This window comes from Simochromis diagramma, unplaced genomic scaffold (genome assembly GCF_900408965.1).
Source record: "Simochromis diagramma unplaced genomic scaffold, fSimDia1.1 OVJJ01000026.1, whole genome shotgun sequence".
NCBI lineage: Eukaryota > Metazoa > Chordata > Actinopteri > Cichliformes > Cichlidae > Simochromis > Simochromis diagramma.
Genome location: NW_024386985.1, coordinates 454,074 through 476,929, shown reverse-complemented (window position 1 = coordinate 476,929; position 22,856 = coordinate 454,074). Strand labels below are relative to the sequence as shown.

Sequence of the window (22,856 nt, the reverse complement as noted above, 5' to 3'; positions counted from 1 at the left end):
GGTCAGGTCAAAGAATTAAAAAAAATTCTGAAGCAATTTGCACTAAAATTATTGGTAAACTCAATGGTAGTGGTTTGGCAAATAGTTTTGTGTCATCACTTGTTTGTGATTTGGAAGATTTTGCTGATGGACTGCACTGTGAGTTTAAACATAAAGTACTGAACGTTGTGCCAACAGAAAATCCTGTTAGATCTCCAGTGGAAAAATGTCTTGAGACTTTTGACAATCCAGTTGAGAAGTTCGACACTGAAGCTAAAAGAAAGTCATATTTCCGTGAAAAATGGGGAATTGTGGATCCAGTGGAAAAGACTTTAGGAATACGCTATGATACAAGGTTAAATAAAAAATCAGGCACTTATGACCAGGTACCAGTAAAAGACACTTTTGTGTACATTCCAATTTTGGAAACAATCAAATTTATATGTCGCAATTCTTATATTTGCGAGCTGCTTGCTAAACCATGTGTATCAAAAGAAGACAGATATGAAGACTTTTGTGATGGGAGTTACTATAAGTCTCATCCATTGTTTTCAAAACCACAGACTTCTTTGCAAATTCAGCTTTATTATGATGACTTTGAGACTGCTAATCCACTTGGTTCCAAACGTGGTGTTCACAAAGTTGGTGCAATCTATTTTGTCCTCAGAAATCTGCCTCCAAAGTTAAATTCTGCATTGATGAACATTCATTTGGTTGCATTGTTTCATGCAGAAGATGTGAAAAAATACGGCTTTGATCCTATTTTACAGCCTCTGATTGATGACATAAAGTTTTTGGAGAGCCATGGCATTGATTTACCCTTCTCATCTGAAAAGGTCCATGGCACTATATGTCAGATAACTGGGGACAACTTGGGGATGCACTCAATTTTGGGTTTTGTTGAGTCTTTCAGTGGACGTTACTTTTGTCGTTTGTGTTTAATTGCAAAACAGGATGCACAGAGTGTGTATACTGAGGATGATCCAAAGATCATCTTACGAGGGAAAGAACTTTTTGAAATGCACTGCAGTGAGTTGCAATCTGATCCTCAAAAGCTACATGTGTTTGGCTTAAGAAAGAATTCTACACTGAACACTCTTCAATTCTTTCATGTTTGCCAGAACTTTTCCTTGGACATTATGCATGATATTCTCGAAGGGGTAGCACAATATGAGATAAAGTTACTGTTGGAATATCTGTCAGACAATTTTCTGCCGAAACCTGCTCTTTTGTCACGGATCTATGCTTTTGACTATGGCTACTTGGAGAGCAAAAATCGTCCAACAAGGGTGAACTTAGACAGTAGTGGTAATAGTATAGGTCTTAACTCCATTCAGACTCTTTGTCTGATAAGAAACATTCCTTTAATTTTTGGTGATATTGTGCCAGAAGGAAATCAGAACTGGACTATGCTATTGCTATTGTTGCAAATAATTAACATCATATTCTCTCCATCTGTTACACATGGCATGACTGTGCTTCTAAAACATTTAACAATGGAACATCATGACTTGTTCAAATTGTTGTATCCAGGTAGGAACATGATTCCCAAACACCACTTTATGTTGCACTACCCAACTTGCATCAGAAAAATTGGGCCATTATTGCATGTATGGAGCATGAGAGGTGAGGCTAAACATAGGGTGTTCAAAGACACCCTTAAGAACTTTAAGAACATCACAGTGTCACTTGCCAAAAAACATCAAACATCCATAGCATACAAGTGGGAGACATGTCCTTTAAGCCATGTTGAGTATGGGCCCTTGAAATCATTTGATGTTGATAGTGAGGAAAATAGTGAAATGATCTCCCTAGGCTTGCCTGCTGTTGCAGAAGAGGCTTTCTCTGCTAATTGGGTTCACATTAATGGGACTGAGTACAGAACAGGATTGGTCATTTGTTGTGGTTCTGAACATGAGATGCCGGTGTTTTGCAGAATAAAAACAATAGTTTTGGTCAATAGTCACACCTACTTCATAGTTCAGAAGCTTGTGGTTGAAAATTTCAGTGAACATTGCCATGCTTATAAAGTGTTTGAAACGGATGAAAAAGATGTTGTTAAAGCAGACTGTATTGAAATATACAAGCCCTTTGATTTGCAAAGTGCTTATGGTGATGATGATGGTCTGTACATTGTGCCATTATTTTTGTTGTGAACGTATGCTGTATGGTGCTTGGAATTTAATATTTATTAAAATGCTTATGTGACCAATTTTATGTTTTCTCCTTTTATCCTGTAAAGGGACTTAACAAGGATTTTCACTGAATGTAACACAGTAGTCATACAGTAATTGCACTTTAATGCATTTTTGTATTCAGACAATTAATACAGACTAGTATTTAAAAGCTCATATATGTCACTTTAAAGTGCCAAAATAACACTGTAAAAGTTACAGAATAACACTCTAAGTGAAAACAGTCAACACAATCCAGTGTGAAAATAAACACTTAAAAGTGTCATAAATAACACCATAGTTGTTGTGTAGTAACACCCTCAGTGAAAAGAGTTAACCCAAGCCAGTGTAAAAGTGAACACTTATCAGTGTCCTAAAACAACACTATAAATGTTAGGTAGTTACACTCTGAGTGAAGACACTTCACACCATACAGAGTGAAATTTTAACACTATGGGTGTTATATTTTTAACACTACAATGGAGTTAAAATAATAACACTTTGCAAAGTGTTACTTTAACTCTAAACCAGTGAGAATTATATAAACACTGGAAAAGTGTTAACTTTAACACTATAGGAGTTGAATTAACACTGGAGATTTTGCTGTGTACTCTACACAGATACAACAGATGGCTTAATCAATTCTTAAAAATGGTTCCCATCCTGTACGGGGTGAATTTCAGCTTCTTTCCCCAGGAGGGAGGTTCCTATTTCCAAGATGTAGGACAAAGCGTTATAAAAACAGCTTTGTCCCTGTTGCTGTCACTGAACTAAATAAGATGTGTTTTTTATTTGATTCATATTGTTCAAGTACTATATATGTGTTTTTTGTGAGGTTTTAACTAGGAATGTGTGTTTGTGAAGGGATGCCAAATGCTATCATTTTTCTGCAAAGCAAATTAGCTATGGGTATAAACAAAGTAACCTTAACCTTAAGGTCAGCTAAAAACAACTTTCACTAACACACTGAGTGTTTCTTTGATCTGTAGTCAAACCAGTTTAAAGTGTCACTACAACAGAAACTACAATAGAAGCATAATTTTAATGCTTCGCTCAGTAACAGGACAGAAAGCCTCCAACAAACATTCTTACATGTTTCTAAATTGCAAAATTGAGAATTTCTGATATTGCTTATTCCCTGGTTCCCCACAAGCACCTCCCTTCCTGCTCTTCCTGTTTCGCTTCTCTTTGCTGATCTCCGTGTCAGACGACTGTCTTCAGCACAAACAGCACAGATCTGCCGGACTCACAGCTGGACCAATGAGGCAGAGTGGAATCAGACCAGCAGCAGGTTTGAATTCATATTTTCTCTCAGACATTAGAGGCAGTTTGTTCTTTAAAAGTTTGACCTGCTTCTGTAACTTAAAGCACTGAAAGTTCCTTCAGTACATTTCTTCTCTGCTCTCCTTTATTGACCGTCGTTGCTCTTGCTTTCTAATGATGCACCATAACGTTTCGTAAAACCCATCTTGTCGTCTTTCGGAAACCGTTTGAAATGTCCCTCTAGCCCAAATAGTCGAAGAGTTACATTAGTGCGAAGCGCACATTAAGCGCACCACTAAGCGGTGTTGACTTTTCTTTCTCCAGTCAGCTGTAGCTTGTGAACGCATTGTTGTACCGTAATACACCAAATATCCCCGTAAAACTCAGTCTCTCTTCTTTCAGTAACCATGTGAATTTTTTTCTCTACCTCAAATGGTCGATGAGTTACAGTAGTGCGAAGCACACATGGTAAAATCTAGGCGGAGTTGAGTTTTCCTTCTTTGTTTAGACTTTTTTTTAAATGAACTTTATTGAACACACAACGAGTGTACAAAATACAAACAGATGAAGTATACAAAAGAACAGAACATTTCTGTGTGCAGACAGCTGTAGCTTGTGAACGCTTTGTGCTACTGTAATACGCAAAATATCCCCGTAAAGAGCAGCTTCTCTTCTTTTCGAAACCTTTCTCTAGCATAAATGAAGAGTTGCAGTCGTTTAAAGACTGCTTGTGAAATGGGCCCATCGGCTGGCCATTGGTCAATAAAGCGTTAAGTTCTTCTGCTTTATTTGAGTATTTCACCTTTTTTACTGCTGCACTCACTTCAACCCAGAGGTCGCCTCACACTTTCTCCTTATCGTCTTTTTGATGGACAGGGTGGCAAATATTCCCTCATGATGTAATTTTATCTCCATTTGAATTCATATTTTCAATGAAAGTCGTTTAACAACGTTATTATTTCTGAGGCCACTGAGAGAAAAGAGGAACGCACTGACTGTGAGCTCACCAACACACACATTTACACTTGGTTTGTCTTCACACTAAAAAACACACTTCCTGCTCCTGATGTTCTGCAATAAAAATCTATTTAAGAATTGACACTGTGATTTTTGTTTTTAATTTGATTTTAATTCAACACACAGGAAATGCAATTTGTAGAAACAATGTAACGCAGTGTAACAGAGCAGAAGCACTAAAATAGACTGATGGATTATTCTAATATCAAGGACAGATATGTTCAGTTCAGTTTTTCTTCTATGTAAACGGCAGCTACCTGTAGCTGTTAAGGTGGAACCTTTTCTGATATGCTACTTAAAAATCAGTGTGACAGCTCTGACCATCAGTTTGCTTGCCTGCTAATTTCAGAGGATTCGGCCTTTACAGTGCAATAAATCAAATACAAAAAACATCCTGTTAAAACTGTAACTGTAACAGTAACACGGTCATTATTTTTTATTGATTGATTTATTGATTAGCATTCAAATATCCCAGTGAATACAAAATAAAGATTACCACAAAGCAAGAAAGCATGAGACAAGGCTAATCAAAAGGCATTGGCTGAAGCTTATGCTTTACACCAGCGGTCCCCAACCTTCTTTGCGCCACGGACCGGTTTATGCCTGACAATATTTTCACGGACCAGCCTTTAAGGTGTCGCGGATAAATACAACAAAATAAAACTAGTACCGGTACCGAAAAAAAGAAGATTTATTCATAACACACGTGAAAAGACCCAGGAAAACAGAGTTAATGATAAAAACGCTAACAAAATAACAAAACCGATAAAAACCCTGAAAACCATACATTTCACACCTGAGCCTCAACTCTCACGGCCCGGTACCAAACGACTCACGGACCGCTGCTTTACACTAACCCTTTTAACAAAAGATCTTTTAGCATGCAGCTCATGTACATAGGGCTCGAAACAAAGACAAACAAAATACAAAGTGGTATCATCAGCAAACAATACACATTTTAACAGTTTGGAAACACTACATGTGTCATTTATATATGATATGGATAATTTAGGGCCCAGCACAGAGCCCTGAGAACACCGCAAGTTACCTTCAACTGATTAGATTTTACATTATTGATTTCGACATATTGATATCTGTCATCCAGGTAACTTTTCATCCACTTGTATGCTATGCCTCTGGAGCTGAGAAAGTACCAGAACACAAAAAGAAGAAAATACGTCTTTTCAGGAGGTCAGAAGGAACCCACTTCAGTTTTCATCCACTCAAGCAAAAGTTCCAGCAAAACAAATATTTGAAAGATTAGAAATTAAAACATCAAATCTATCACATAGATGACCTTTGACCTGTCACCTGAGCAGGAAGAAGAGAACAGCCTGAGGTTTCTCTGGTTTATACTCCACCTCATCCTAGTCTGTGTGACATCAGAACATAGCAACCGCTTAGACACCACACTTCCTTTTTTTTTTTTTTTACAGCTCTCTGAGCCACTAACAGTCACATGACTGTAACAACATGAAGTTGATGAACTTAATATCAATAATATCCTCTTCTAACACAGGCAGATGCGCAGAGACACCTTTGCTCTCGGCTCTGTAGGTTTGCACATCTGGTTTAGATGAGATTCTGCTTTCTGTCCAACATTTTTGGACCCAAATAAAAGTTCAGATTGTACTACAACACACAACACAGAAAAAAAGTACTAACCAGGTAATAGTAATAATACCAAACATGTGTTTTCAAACAACTTCAGTAAAACATCCTGTTAAAACTATAACTGTGTTTAACAGAAACAAGGTCATTGAAATCATCACTTGGTGCTGCTGTCTCTTGTGTCTGTACAGAGTTTGAACCAGAAGGCTGAACTCTTGTTCAGTCACATGATGTTTCTCTGTCTCTGCATCTGTTTCTCTGATTGCAGCCGCATTTGAATGAACTGGAACGTCCAAATCTCCAACACGTTAACTCTGCTGATCCTTGGTGTTTAAATAACATTTTTTTCTTTGACTCAGTCTGCTGTCACTTTGTTTTAGAGAGACAAAGAGATTTCAAATTAACTGGTGTTCCTGCTGCTCCAGCACTAAAGGACAGTGTATGTCACCGCGCTGCTGCTTGTTCAGAATTGCAGCAAAGTTAATAAACTTTTGGCTAAATATTCTTAATTTTATTTATATATATGTATATATATGTGTGTATATATATATATATGTCTATATATGTGTATGTATGTATATATATGTGTGTGTATATATATATGTGTATGTATATATATATATATATATACAGTGGGGCAAAAAAGTATTTAGTCAGCCACCGATTGTGCAAGTTCCCCCACTTAAAATGATGACAGAGGTCAGTAATTTGCACCAGAGGTACACTTCAACTGTGAGAGACAGAATGTGAAAAAAAAATCCAGGAATTCACATGGTAGGATTTGTAAAGAATTTATTCGTAAATCAGGGTAGAAAATAAGTATTTGGTCACCTCAAACAAGGAAAATCTCTGGCTCTCACAGACCTGTAACGTCCTCTGTAAGAAGCTTTTCTGTCCCCCACTCGTTACCTGTATGAATGGCACCTGTTTGAACTAATCATCTGTATAAAAGACACCTGTCCACAGCCTCAAACAGTCAGACTCCAAACTCCGCCATGGCCAAGACCAAAGAGCTTTCGAAGGACACCAGGAAAAGTATTGTAGACCTGCACCAGACTGGGAAGAGTGAATCTACAATAGGCAAGCAGCTTGGTGTGAAAAAATCAACTGTGGGAGCAATCATCAGAAAATGGAAGACATACAAGACCACTGATAATCTCCCTCGATCTGGGGCTCCACGCAAGATCTCATCCCGTGGGGTCAAAATGATCATGAGAACGGTGAGCAAAGATCCCAGAACCACACGGGGGGACCTGGTGAATGACCTGCAGAGAGCTGGGACCAAAGTAACAAAGGTCACCATCAGTAACACACTACAACGGCAGGGAATCAAATCCCGCAGTGCCAGACGTGTTCCGCTGCTGAAGCCAGTGCATGTCCAGGCCCATCTGAAGTTTGCCAGAGAGCACATGGATGATACAGCAGAGGATTGGGAGAATGTCATGTGGTCAGATGAAACCAAAGTAGAACTTTTTGGTATAAACTCAACTCGTCGTGTTTGGAGGAAGAAGAATACTGAGCTGCATCCCAAGAACACCATACCTACTGTGAAGCATGGGGGTGGAAACATCATGCTATGGGGCTGTTTTTCTGCCAAGGGGACAGGACGACTGATCCGTGTTAAGGACAGAATGAATGGGGCCATGTATCGTGAGATTTTGAGCCAAAACCTCCTTCCATCAGTGAGAACTTTGAAGATGAAACGAGGCTGGGTCTTCCAACATGACAATGATCCAAAACACACCGCCCGGGCAACAAAGGAGTGGCTCCGTAAGAAGCATTTGAAAGTCCTGGAGTGGCCTAGCCAGTCTCCAGACCTCAACCCCATAGAAAATCTGTGGCGGGAGTTAAAAGTCCGTGTTGCTCGGCGACAGCCCCAAAACATCACTGCTCCCGAGAAGATCTGCATGGAGGAATGGGCCAAAATACCAGCTACTGTGTGTGCAAACCTGGTAAAGACCTATAGTAAACGTTTGACCTCTGTTATTGCCAACAAAGGTTATGTTACAAAGTATTGAGTTGTATTTTTGTTATTGACCAAATACTTATTTTCCACCCTAATTTACGAATAAATTCTTTACAAATCCTACCATGTGGATTCATGGATTTTTTTTTCACATTCTGTCTCTCACAGTTGAAGTGTACCTCTGGTGCAAATTACTGACCTCTGTCATCATTTTAGGTGGGGGAACTTGCACAATTGGTGGCTGACTAAATACTTTTTTGCCCCACTGATCCTGTGGGACTTCCAGATACAGACGGACAAAATGGTGGTGGCTAACCAACCGGACATAGTGGTGGTAGACAAACAGAAGAAGACGGCCGTAGTGATCGATGTAGCGGTTCCGAATGACAGCAATATCAGGAAGAAGGAACACGAGAAGCTGGAGAAATACCAAGGGCTCAGAGAAGAGCTCGAGAGGATGTGGAGGGTGAAGGTAACGGTGGTCCCCGTGGTAATCGGAGCACTAGGTGCGGTGACTCCCAAGCTAGGCGAGTGGCTCCAGCAGATCCCGGGAATAACATCGGAGATCTCTGTCCAGAAGAGCGCAGTCCTGGGAACAGCTAAGATACTGCGCAGGACCCTCAAGCTCCCAGGCCTCTGGTAGAGGACCCGAGCTTGAAGGATAAACCGCCCGCAGGGGCATGCTGGGTGTTTCTATATATATATATATATATATATATATATATATATATATATATATATTACTGTAGGAGGATCACACTCCTATACCCAGTTTGGGTATAAAACTGAAGACTGACAGTATAAGTTAAGGATGAGGATAAGGATGCATTTGTGGTTTGTAAGGTCAGATTTTTTTTATTATTACACTGAACTAATACCTGAAAAAGTAAAAACATCAACCTTTATTACCTTATTATCATGTGGTTACCACCACATTCACATGTCATTGATGTTTTATTTCAAACAGGTCAGTTTTGGATGTATGTGGCCGAGACACTAAAACCTTAATATCAATAAAATAATGTGACACATGACTGTGTTCACAGTTTCTTCTGTTAAAATCATCTTCTCATGTTTTCATAGAAAGATGATGAGAGAACCTGTAGAAGAACCACCAACTAATGCAGCTTCTACAGCAGGTAGGAGATCAATGGTTTGTCTGATGAGCTGTATGGATGTAAAGAGATGAGGCACAATCCTTTGCCTGTTTGTAATGCTTATTGGGGGAAAAAAAATGTCAGAGCACTTGCACATAGTTATCTATATACTGTCTTTAAAAATGGTCATGAATTCAAATCTGTTGCAACATGTCTTAATCTTTCTTTGGCACATTTTCATAACATGACAACTGTCAGTCTAAGGGGCTTGGAAAAGAAAGCAACTTCACTCAAAATGATCTCCTTGTCATCAATGTTTGAGGGGGATACATGTTTATGTCTCTTCCTTTTTCTTGTAGAAGAGGAGCTTGCCAGGGTGCGGTCAGCTTTTGTTTGGAGGGTGTCAACAGAAATCCTTAAACAGCTCCTTGAGGCCCTTGTAAGTGATGGTGTCTTAAATGAATTGGAGAAAGAATCAATACTGGAAGGGAACCCAGTCAGAGCAGATAAGGCACGTTGCTTCATTGATACAGTGAGGAAGAAAGGGGACAAAGCCAGCAGGATAATGGTCAGACATCTTCAGACTATAGATCTCTCCCTTTTCTCTCAGCTGCGTTTATACTCTGATCCATCTGCTCAACAAGGTGAGTCCACTTTTCTCTGTAGTTTGTTGAGATGTGAAGTGTAAAACCTCAGAATTTAATATAATGAAAAGCAGAAAGTGGGAACTTCATTCCACAACATACATTTGGATTTATTAAAGGGCTACTCACAATGGGAAAAAAAAAAAAAACTTTCCCAAACGGCCATGAGGAGTGAAGATGTATTGGTAGCAGAATAAACCCTGCAATTACCTCTGAAATCCTTGCCTGCAAGACTACTGTGACCACAATCATCACATGCACAAACTACAAACTACTGGAGAATAAAAAAATCTCTTAGAGACATCCTGAAAACAATTCCCTGAAAAGTAATGAGGTGGAATAAGAAGTATGTTGTACTAACCAAGGGTTTTAAGTGTGTTGTACTTACAGAGTAGTAAACTAAAGTATTACACTTGAGAGAAATTATATCACATAAGCGTTTAACTTAAAATAGACTGCTCGTAATTATTTTTTTAACATAGATTTTTCTTAGCTCTATTTATGTGAACAGTAATCTTATTTGGTTGTTAAAACCGTGAAAACTAATTGCCTTAAAACAAAAAAACAAAACAAAAAAAACTAGTGTCACTTGTGTGACTTCTTGAGTGCTTCAGAAACCCATGAAGGAAAAATATTCCAGTCTTCTAAGAGTCACAGTATGCATAATCCCTTTTTGAGTTTACGGCAGGAATTTAATGTGAAATATTGAATTCCCCTCAGATGTTTATTTTAAACAGTGTAGGTAGCAGTTGAAAGACAGCATGAAAGTTCAGTGGTATTTTTAGTGACAAAATTTGGAGAAGTCCAGAGTTGAAAACCTGTTTAGTTTGTAAATGTTCCCATTGGTTACACAAGCCACAAAGCCAATTTTTTATTTTACATATGTAGGTTTAAAAACCTTTAGTGTGACTTTGCAGAAGTTCCATTTATTTAAATTATAACAGAACAGGAGCTTCTTTGGTTTGGTGATGATTTGTTGTATCTCAAGCTGAGCATCACTCAGTGAATGAAGCCAGATGTATTTTTCATGACATCAAGATTGAAGAAGCACAAATAACACAACAATCCAAACAAGAGGAAAAGTAATTTAAGTAACTCTTTGAGACCATTCGTTAAAATGTCAGTGGAAGTACACACTTGATCAAAAAGAAAGAGGAAAAGATTTGAAGAAAAAGGCACCTCTTCACCTTTGCCAAAGTGATATCTTTGCCCATCCTTCATCACAGAAGCCTGTTTAAAAACCAAACACAAAGATGGTAAATGTTGGTATGAGTGATCAGTCGTCACCATGCTCTTGCCCTGTGTACAATCACTAAAAGACACAGATTTGATAATATAATAAAATGACCTAAAACTTGTTAAAGGGAATGCTGGTAAATATATGATTGTTATGTGATGGCTAATATCCATCTGCTTATGTCCAAGAAGATAGACTAAATCATTCACTGCTGAATATAAACAACATCAGCAGCTGTTTGGTTCTCTCCCACTTCCTCATCATGCTGTTAACAGGCAAAATACTACCTCCTGTCTCTCCTCGAGTCAGATACCCTGAAGTGAAAAAAACTACAAGAAATATGAATAAACATTAGAATGTAGACAATGTCCAGCATCCAAGCTTTTTGGTTTAGTACTAATGTAACTGAAACAATTTTCTTTTCACTTTAATAGCAGGATGGTGCACTTATAATTAATAACATTTCTTCAGTATTGTAATTTGAGATCTAAGTACATTTGAAGAAAAAATATGTAAAAATGCAAAACAAAAAAAGAAGACTAAGAAATAAACAGACTGTTTTTTTTCTTGCTATTGACGCAAAAATTTCCCCGTTGTGGGATCAATAAAGTCTTATCTTATCTTATCTTAATGATTTATTTAGAGGCTCTTCAAAGTTGTCAGCCTCGGCTTAAATCTAAGTTGAAGAAGAAGTTCCAGTGTGTGTTTGAGGGGATCGCTAAAGCAGGAAACCCAACCCTTCTGAATAAGATCTACACAAAGCTCTACATCACAGAGGGAGTGACTGCAGAGATCAGTGATGAACATGAGGTCAGACAGATTGAAACCGCATCCAGGAAATCAGAAAGACCAGAAACCAGAGTCAGACAAGAAGACATGTTTAAAGATTCACCTGGAAGAGATGAACCAATCAGAACAGTGCTGACAAATGGAGTGGCTGGCATTGGGAAAACAGTCTTAACACAGAAGTTCACTCTGGACTGGGCTGAAGACAAAGCCAACCAGGACATCCAGTTCATATTTCCATTCACTTTCAGAGAGCTGAATGTGCTGAAAGAGGAAAAGTTCAGCTTGGTGGAACTTGTTCATTACTTCTTTCCTGAAACCAAAGAAGCAGGAATCAGCAGCATTGAAGACCTCCAGGTTGTGTTCATCTTTGATGGTCTGGATGAGTGTCGACTTCCTCTGGACTTCCACAAAACTACAATCCTAACTGACCCTAGAAAGTCCACCTCAGTGGATGTGCTGCTGATAAATCTCATCAGGGGGAAACTGCTTCCCTCTGCTCGCCTCTGGATAACCACACGACCTGCAGCAGCTAATCAATCCCTCCTGACTGTGTTTCCATGGTAACAGAGGTCAGAGGATTCACTGACCCACAGAAGGAGGAGTACTTCAGGAAGAGATTCAGAGATGAGGAGCAGGCCAACAGGATCATCTCCCACATCAAGACATCACGAAGTCTCCACATCATGTGCCACATCCCAGTCTTCTGCTGGATCACTGCTACAGTTCTGGAGGATGTGCTGAGAACCAGAAGGGGAGGACAGCTGCCCAAGACCCTGACTGAGATGTACATCCACTTCCTGGTGGTTCAAGCCAAAGTGAAGAAGGTCAAGTATGATGAAGGAGCTGAGACAGATCCACACTGGAGTCCAGAGAGCAGGAAGATGATTGATTCTCTGGGAAAACTGGCTTTTGATCAGCTGCAGAAAGGAAAGCTGATCTTCTATGAATCAGACCTGACAGAGTGTGGCATTGATATCAGAGCAGCCTCAGTGTACTCAGGAGTGTTCACACAGATCTTTAAAGAGGAGAGTGGACTCTACCAGGACAAGGTGTTCTGCTTTATCCATCTGAGTGTTCAGGAGTTTCTGGCTGCTCTTCATGTCCATCTGACCTTCATCAACTCTGGAATTAATGTGCTGGAAGAACAAACAACCTCCCAGAAGTCTGAAACGGGACAATCTACACTTAAGCACTTCCACCAGAGTGCTGTGGACAAGGCCTTACAGAGTCCAAATGGACACCTGGACTTGTTCCTCCGCTTCCTTCTGGGTCTTTCACTACAGAACAGTCAGATTCTCCTACGAGGAATGCTCACACAGACAGGAAGAAACTCACAGAGCAATCAGGAAACAGTCCAGTACATCAAGAAGAAGCTCAGTGAGAATCTGTCTGCAGAGAAAAGCATCAATCTGTTCCACTGTCTGAATGAACTGAATGATCGTTCTCTAGTGGAGGAGATCCAACAGTGCCTGACATCAGGAAGTCTCTCCACAGAGAAACTTTCTCCTGCTCAGTGGTCAGCTCTGGTCTTTATTTTACTGTCATCAGAAAAAGATCTGGATGTGTTTGACCTGAAGAAATACTCTGCTTCAGAGGAGGCTCTTCTAAAACTCCTACCGGTGATCAAAGCCTCCAACAAAGCTCTGTAAGTAAAAATGTACTCATCCTTTTATTTTTGAAATATTGATTCTACTTAACAAAAAAACAATCAAGTGAGCAATTTAAGAAATATAAACATTGTGATGGGTACTGATACATTAAAAAACCTTAAAAAATTTAAATGAATGATCATCTCAAGCATATGATCCTTTTGAATTGTCAGAGCAGCAGAAATTATCAGCATTTCTGAGACATCTGTGGGTTTATCACTTATCAAAGTACCTTCCAGAACTGTTTTCTTTGTACCAAAACTCATGGACCAGTCCGGTGTTCTGTTACTGTTTACTCTTCAGTTATCATTCATTTCATCTCTGGTGTTCTAAAAGTAATTTCTCTGCATTAGTGCACTGCTCAGTTCAATATGGGAGTTAACTTTTTTCTATATTATTATTCTTTATTGCGCTGGTTTCTAAACTAGGGTACGCCTACCCTTGGGGGTATGGGAGAGGCTATAGGTGATACGTGGGACAGGGTAATTACAATTCAAAAAGCCTAAATTTGCACTAATACAGTTTAATGTGGCTATTACATACATGTGTATATACCACCCTCTGGTGTTTAGCAAAACAATTGCCCTGACAAAATACATGGGTGCGACTTCCCCAATTGACTGACGCTTGACTGTTGAAGTTGCACTGTTGAAGAAATGGGCAAATGGTTAACCAGAAAAAAATGCTCTGCCACCAAAACAGCGGCCACTACCACCAATCAGCTCATATCTGAAGATGCATTTGCCAGTGACCGCGCAGGTGATTGTTCAACAATCACCTCCCAATCTGTGCTGTCAGATTGGGATGCCAGCATAGATGTATCTGTGGTTACTAGCCAAGTATCTAGCATAGATGGAGACAGTCATGTGGAAAGTAATGAAGGGTCTGATGTGGAGCCTCAAAGTGGGAGAAAGCATGTCACCTCTGACTGTAACACAAAGAAGAGCAAATATGATGACAATTATATTTGACTGATGTTCACATGTATAAATACTGGGGATTTTCCCAGCCATAATGTGATAATTGTGCAAGTATTGTTTCACAACTCAATGAAACCTTCAGTATTGCACAGACATTTAGAGACAAATCATCCCCATTTGAAAATAAACAATGAGAATATTTTGAGCGACAGCTAAAATCACTTTCAACAAGTAAAAGCTGCATTCGAGTGCCAGATCCTATGAATAAAAACAGACCACAAGCATCTTATATGGTCAGTTTTAGAGTGGCTAAAAACAACAAACCCACACTATTGTGGAGGGACCGCATTCTCCCTGCTGCTTTAGATATGGCAGTGAGAATGTTGGGGGAAAAGGCAAAAAAAGACAATACAGTCCATTCCATCATCAAACAATGCTGTCTCATCAATGCAACTTCAGAAAATGTTTTACGCAGCTACTTCAGCACATACGCCACAGTGAATTTTACGCAATACAACTGAATGAGTCTACGGATGTGGCTCCTTGTATATTTGCACAACATTCAGGAAGGAACTGTCAAGGAGAACATGCTGGTCTGTAAACCACTTGAAGAAAGGGCAACTGCAGTAGATATTTTTCAAAAGCTGGACACATTTATGATCACACATGGACTCGTGTGGGACAGATGTGTTGGCATCTGCACTGATGGTGCACGGGCCATGACTGGGAGACACAGAGGTGTGGTTTGTGTGTGCAGGCAGTAGCGCCAGATGCTTCTTGGGTACACTGCAGCATCCAGAGAGGCTCTTGCTGCAAAGGGAATACCTGTCCGTCTGAAACATGTCTTGGACACCACTGTAAAAATTGTTAACTTTTTGAACTCCCACTTATTTGCTGCATTGTGCAGTGAGATGGGCAGCGTGCCTGAGACTGTATTACTCCACACAGAGGTTTGCTTGTTCTCAAGAGGGAAAGTGCTGCCCTGTTTCTTTGAGCTGAGGGAAGAACGTAAAGTTTTCTTCAGTAACCATCCCTTTGAGCTGTCTGAACACTTCCATGATGTAGAGTACCTTACGTGCCTGGCTCATCTCTGTGATATCTTTTCCCGTCTGAACGAACTCACTCTCGGATTACAAGGCGTTTCTACAACCATATTCATTGTTTATGATAAAGTTGTGGCCATGATAAAGAAGTTAAACCTTTGGAAGAACTGCATGGTCAAAATCAACACAGAAGCACACATTATCAAACAGTGTAAAGCATGACTGTAACATGCACCTTCAGGAGCTGGTGGCACAGTTATGCTGATACTTCTCATAGACGGGCGGGTTAAATGATTGGATACATCTCCCATTCACCTCCGTGCCTACTTCGTCATCAGCGTCTGAGCAGGAGAGCCTAATTCAGATCACCACAGATGGATCTCCTAAAAGACCCTGCGCACTGAACAGCCTGTACTTATTTATATGCAAATACAGAAGTGTAATTAGGATTTTAAGGAAATTTAAATAGTTTCCTTCATTTATGACTTAAGAGATTTCTAGTTAACCATAACTTCTAGTGGACTCCAATATTAGTTTTATTGTCTAGGTTGAACAAATGCCATAAATATAATCTTTCTGTATTTTTCTTATTTTTTGTAGGCTGAGCATCTGTGAACTTCAGAGAGAAGCTGTAGAGCTCTGTCCTCAGTTCTCACCTCCCAGTCCTCAAGCCTGAGAGAGCTGGACCTGAGTAACAATAGCATGGAGGATTCCGGAGTGAAGCTTCTGTCTGAAGCAGTGGAGAGTCCACATTGTAAACTGAGAACTCTGAGGTCAGATCAAGTATATTCATTTTTTTTCTTTGGTCTTTTTTTTCAGCTGACAAAATTAAACAGTTAAAAATTTAGCCCATAAATGTCAGCTTTATCAATTGTTGTTTTTAAATTAGTTTTTAAGTGAAACTGTCACATTTTTAACCTGTTTAACCTCAGATGATAAGGATTCTTTAAAACACACTGCAAGTAAATAGCGCTAAATGTAGTAGTAAGTAGCTCCTTACTGAACCCTGATTACAGTTTAAACGAGTGTTGTTTCATTGTTCATGCTTTAATTTTCAGACTGAGTCTTTGTAATCTCTCATTGAGAAGCTCTGACAGTCTTTTCTGCTGGACTGCAGAATCTGAACTGCAAGCTGACTAGTCGTGAGGTCAGATCAAGAGATATTTGTGTTTCTCAAAATTAACCAATTAAAGTCCATCCATTGTTGTTGCATCTTATGTTGTTTCCTGAAGTATTACTGAAAAAAAAGTGATTAAATATATGACACATATTATTTATGTTCTGATTAATTTTCAGACTGAGCACCTGTAACCTCTCAGAGAGAAGCTATGAAGCTCTGTCCTCGTTTCTTAGCTCCCGGTCCTCTAGTCTGAGAGAGCTGGACCTGAGTAACAACAATGTGCACGATTCAGGCGTGAAGCTTCTGTCTGGCGCAGTGGAGACTCCACAATGTAGACTTAAAACTCTCAGGTCAGGATTCAAAAATGTTCATACACTGTCATTTAAAATCTATATTGTTGCACAAACAGCTAAGCTTATCAATTGTTAAGTGACCTTTATTTACCTTTGAGTGGATGATTATACTCTGAAAAAACAGTCATAACATTTTTTATAGTCACGTTTGTTTTTGTTATCGTTTCTTTTTAGAAAATTACTTTATGAACTGATAAACTTACATATATATAGCCATTTTGTGTCTATGACATACCAATATCCTTTCATGCTGGTAGGACAAAAACTTCCAAATGACATGTTTAAGGTTCTTATGGGCATTAATGATATAGAATTTTGGGAAACATTATAGAAATGTCTTCATAGAAATAATCAGTATAGGAGGTTATTGGTGATATTTATTCACTGTTTAATTTTAATTTATACAACATAATGTTACATTTCTTAAAATTGAGATTTTTATTCTTTCTTAAAAACAGAAGTCTTTATTTCAGAGGCACTTCTGTCCACTAAACATAAAATCCCAATTTCTGACAGTATTCTGAAGGTTCTTGCAGTATTGATTATTCATTACACAATTATTAGCAACATATTCCTAAATATTTGCTCAGATTTACTATTTTTGTCAAAAAAAAAAAAAGAGAATTTTGAGCCTGACTTCATCATAACAGGAAGATAGGACACCTGGGTGAACTTCAGTGACTCAAAAAAGAGAGAGAGAGAGAATTATCTCAAAAAACACCCATGGTTTGAAGGAGAAAATAAATCCTGCCCAAATATAGTTCTAAGTCATATTAATGCAGAAAGTATATTTTCGTTAGAAAGTAGGAAAAAACCTAAACATAATAAAGTTACTTAATTGTTATTCTAACCTTTCCCCTGCATTATGCGCAATGAAAAACTGATGGAATGTTTCATAAGACTGTAACACATTTATTACAGGTGACCTATTGTTAACAGTTCTCTCAAACTTTTTTTTCACTTTCTTTTTTCCCCACTAACACTTTTGTGTAAATATTTCATAAGACATTTTTTTTTGGGATTTTTTCAATTAATTAAAAATAAGACTCATGGTAGGCATTACTGAAGCAGTTCCGACCATGGGTTTGACTTCCCCAACACCAGACCAGCCTCTGCTCCTCCCACAAAACAGCTTTAAACCTGTGTGGTTTACCACAATAAATGTAGTAGTCTTCCCCAAGTTATTTCATTTTATATACGATGCAGTGCCTCTTCATTCTTCATATATCCATGCATGACATTTTGATAGACTTGGTCTCAGATTTTTGTAGTTATTGCTCTTGTTTAAGGTCTGAAGTCCTTGTACATGTAGCAACCCACTCTTTATTACTGAGTCTAACCCCGCTTGCCTCAGTTTCGACTTCCTAGTTGGGGTGTTGGGTTCTTTATAGCACAGATCCCACAAATGGTTGTCGTATGGACAGAAATCAGGGATACTAACAGTAAACCCCTGCATAAACATTAAAGAAAGAATTGACCCCAGACCACTCTTTAGCACAGAAACTGAACATTTACTGAACATAAGGGTAGGACAGACAATGTACAAAAACACATTTTTTTAACTCAAATGATATTACAGTTTCATTCAGTAAATGAAATATACTCTTTGAATACCCTTTAAAATGATATTAAGTCTTAGTGGTTAACTCACTGATACCTTATCAGAAATACGCTATGTAAATATACTAAATGCGCTATACTCACATATAGGCCCCCGGCACACTGACATTCACACTCATTACAGGCCAGTTTGTCAGCTGGAAAACACAGACGGAAACACAGGCGGTGTCTAAGTACTCAAGTATGCAAGTCTGTACTCGTGTTCTTGCTAGTCTGTACTTTGTAAAATTAGACGGAAGTCCAGACTTCCCCAGAACGCAGCGCAATCATTCTACAATTGGAACGGCAGTGTAGCTGGTGATATCTCAGCTCCAGAGTTTTACTGCCATCTCCCGTCAATTTAACTGTGATTAATATTTGGAATGGAAATTACACATGATGTAAAAAATTGCCACCTAGCAATTTTTAGTAGATTTCTTTAAGAAAAAAAGTTTAAAAAGGTATTTTAAGCAGTTTGGCAAAATTTGCTATTACATATGTTTTGTTTTATAATGTCTAATAGGCTATATACAGTTAAGTACAATCACGGCATGACAGAAAGACAGCTTAATCTCTCTATTAAGAAAAATACTATACATGTATGCTCGAATAATAACAAACAGGTGAGATGTTAGAACGCTTTTATTTTTACTTTTAGTAGACAGTCAAGCGACGTGCCGGGAGTCCGCTGTTCTCGCTAGCTCTAATGAGCCTTGACCTTCCAGTCAGCCATTGAGCTGGTGGGCTAACAGATCTCTCCAAAAATATCAGAGCACTTTTGCAAATATGATAAATCGAGCAGATATTATAGGTTTACACAGCTACATTCTCATCTGAAAATATCTTAATAGTTTATTTTGTGTCACAGAAACAATAATATTTAAAACTTTTTAGCTGCTCTTCTCCGCCATTGCTGTGTTTGAGTTTTGCACAAAAGTCCATAGGAATTATAAGTACTTACTGCGGAATTCCTATCCGGGCTACATCCAGTACATACACTTCTTTAAAAGCTCTCCACAGCAGTGCAAGGCAAAGCATACTATCTCAACTAATCAGATAGCCCCTTAACCTACATCACATGGCTAATTTGCGTTCCTTTTCCTCTTTAGCAGCACAAGGACCCAAAGACCTGATGTCTACTGAATCTCTTTATGTCTTTAATATTTCAACAAACAATAGCAGGAAAATGCAAAATAAAAAATAAAATAAGAAATACGTACTGAACAAATCAATAGGATAATACATAATAAATAGTATTTGTTCATATATAATCTGTATTCATATGTATCCTGTTGAAAACAATTTTGATATTTTTAAGCAATATTATACTTATTTTGGCCTTATTACGCAATGCTATTAAGTAAGTGGGCTCTGGGTTAACTTACTTGTCTGATTTGTAAAAGTAGTATTACCCACGAAAATGAACAGTAGTGACTAACAGTGCAGTAAATTACACCATACACAATGTAAAGTAGATCTTAGCAACAGTCCTTTAATTAGCCAAAATAATAAAATGGCATGTTTTAATATTCGGGCTAACCGAAAAACAGCAATATAGTAACTGTACAATGAATCCCCACATACAGTGTAGACCACTGGTAATAGAAACAATTACTGACCTAAAAACTAAACATAAAGCTGGCACAAATACATCCTACTTTGCAGGCCTATGCTAATACTTGAGAATTTAGCAATCCAATAAGATCTCCAAACTAAAGTCTTTTCAGTAAAAGGGCAAAAAAATGCTCAACAAATGCGTTTGCGCTGACAAACACCTCCTTCATTTCCCCGATTTGAAGGATGGGTCAGGTTTGTGGCCCAACCTATTTCAGAATTCATAGCACGGCTCAGCCAGTTCCGAATATGGTGTCAGCTACTTAGCTGTATTATTACTCTTTCTGGGTCACAAAATGAACTTTTAAGATATTTTAAGATGAGAATATCCATCCATCCATCCATTTTCTGCTGCCGGGTTGTGGGGGCAGCAGCCCAAGCAGAGAAGCCCAGACCTCCCTCTCACCAGCCACCTCCTCCAGCTTGTGCGGGGGAACACCCAGACATTCCCAGGCCAGTCGAGAGATATAATCTCTCCAGCGTGTCCTGAGTCTGCCCCTGGGCCTCCTCCGGTGGGTCATGCCCAGAACACCTCACCCAGGAGGCACCCAGGAGGCATCCTTGTCACATGCCTAAACCACCTCAACTGGCTCCTTTCAATGTGAAGGAGCAGTGGCTCTACTGATCCTGGTCCTGCTTTTTCTCCTGATTGGCCGAACTTCTCACCCTATCTCTAAGGGAGATGCCAGCTAACCTTCAGAGGAAGCCCATTTCCGCCGCTAGTATCCGTGATCTTGATCTTTCGGTCGCTACCCACAGCTCATAACCATAGGTGAGGGCAGGGATGTAGATTGACCGATAAATTGAGAACTTCGCTTTTACACTCAGCTCTCGCTTCACCACAACAGACCGGTACAGCGTTTGCACCACTGCGGCCGCAGCACTAATCTGTCTGTCGATTTCCCGCTCCCTTCTCCCATCACTCATAAACAATACCCCAAGATACTTGAACTCCTCCACTTGGGGCAGGAACTTGTCCCTGACCCGGGTTGGGCACTCCACCTGGTCCTCAGCCGAAAGATGAAGATGTAGCTGTGTAAACTTCAAATATCTGTTCGATTTATCAAGACATCACATATTGGCAAAACTGCTCTGATGTTTTCGGAGACACCTGTTATTCACCAGCTCGATAGCTGATCAGGAGGTCAAGGCCCACTAGAGCCGGCGAGAAAATCGACTCCTGGCGTTTTCAGATCTGCCACGGTCTTTTGCTTCTTAGGTTAAAGATGACATATAAATCACTTAGATAACTTAAATATGTTGCTTGGCTTTTGGCTTATATTAAACAATGCACATATGTTTTTACTCATTTTACATGAATTTTGACTTTTTAATAAAATAAAGAAATTGAATAAATGAATTTGTCTCTTTGCTATTCATAATCTTAGACATTACTTATTTTTTACTATTTATGCATTTTTAAAATCCGGGTTATGTTATTAATTGTGTATATTCCCTGCACTTGTTATAGATGTTCACATGACCTATAAAAAATTGCCAAGTCCAAATTTCAAAAGGTGAATGTCATATTGACCTTCAGGTTGGGTTGTGGTTGGAAGTCCAAATTGTGGACCTAGTTTGGACGTCGTATGATGTCCAGAATGGACCCAATGGGATCTGCATGTCTGTCCTATGTCCAGTGTTTAGTGGGTTATAATAACTAATAAGAAGAAAGAAGAAAGGTTTTATTATATTGATTTGAAAATACTTTCTATTTTGTTTTGGGATTTCCACTAAAATATCAAATAATTATATAACTTAACTATATACAGTGGGGCAAAAAAGTATTTAGTCAGCCACCGATTGTGCAAGTTCCCCCACCTAAAATGATGACAGAGGTCAGTAATTTGCACCAGAGGTACACTTCAACTGTGAGAGACAGAATGTGAAAAAAAATCCATGAATTCACATGGTAGGATTTGTAAAGAATTTATTCGTAAATTAGGGTGGAAAATAAGTATTTGGTCACCTCAAACAAGGAAAATCTCTGGCTCTCACAGACCTGTAACGTCTTCTGTAAGAAGCTTTTCTGTCCCCCACTCGTTACCTGTATGAATGGCACCTGTTTGAACTCATCATCTGTATAAAAGACACCTGTCCACAGCCGCAAACAGTCAGACTCCAAACTCCGCCATGGCCAAGACCAAAGAGCTTTCGGAGGACACCAGGAAAAGTATTGTAGACCTGCACCAGACTGGGAAGAGTGAATCTACAATAGGCAAGCAGCTTGGTGTGAAAAAATCAACTGTGGGAGCAATCATCAGAAAATGGAAGACATACAAGACCACTGATAATCTCCCTCGATCTGGGGCTCCACGCAAGATCTCATCCCGTGGGGTCAAAATGATCATGAGAACGGTGAGCAAAGATCCCAGAACCACACGGGGGGACCTGGTGAATGACCTGCAGAGAGCTGGGACCAAAGTAACAAAGGTCACCATCAGTACACACTACAACGGCAGGGAATCAAATCCCGCAGTGCCAGACGTGTTCCGCTGCTGAAGCCAGTGCATGTCCAGGCCCGTCTGAAGTTTGCCAGAGAGCACATGGATGATACAGCAGAGGATTGGGAGAATGTCATGTGGTCAGATGAAACCAAAGTAGAACTTTTTTGGTATAAACTCACTCGTCGTGTTTGGAGGAAGAAGAATACTGAGTTGCATCCCAAGAACACCATACCTACTGTGAAGCATGGGGGTGGAAACATCATGCTATGGGGCTGTTTTTTCTGCCAAGGGGACAGGACGACTGATCCGTGTTAAGGACAGAATGAATGGGGCC

The 22,856-nt window shown here is 39.3% G+C and overlaps 1 pseudogene; it reads left to right on the top strand.

Moving 5' to 3' along the window:
- Window positions 1–5,202: 5,202 nt before the first annotated feature.
- The window catches only part of LOC120738622, a 20,882-nt pseudogene continuing 3,228 nt past the window's right edge, over window positions 5,203–22,856 (top strand).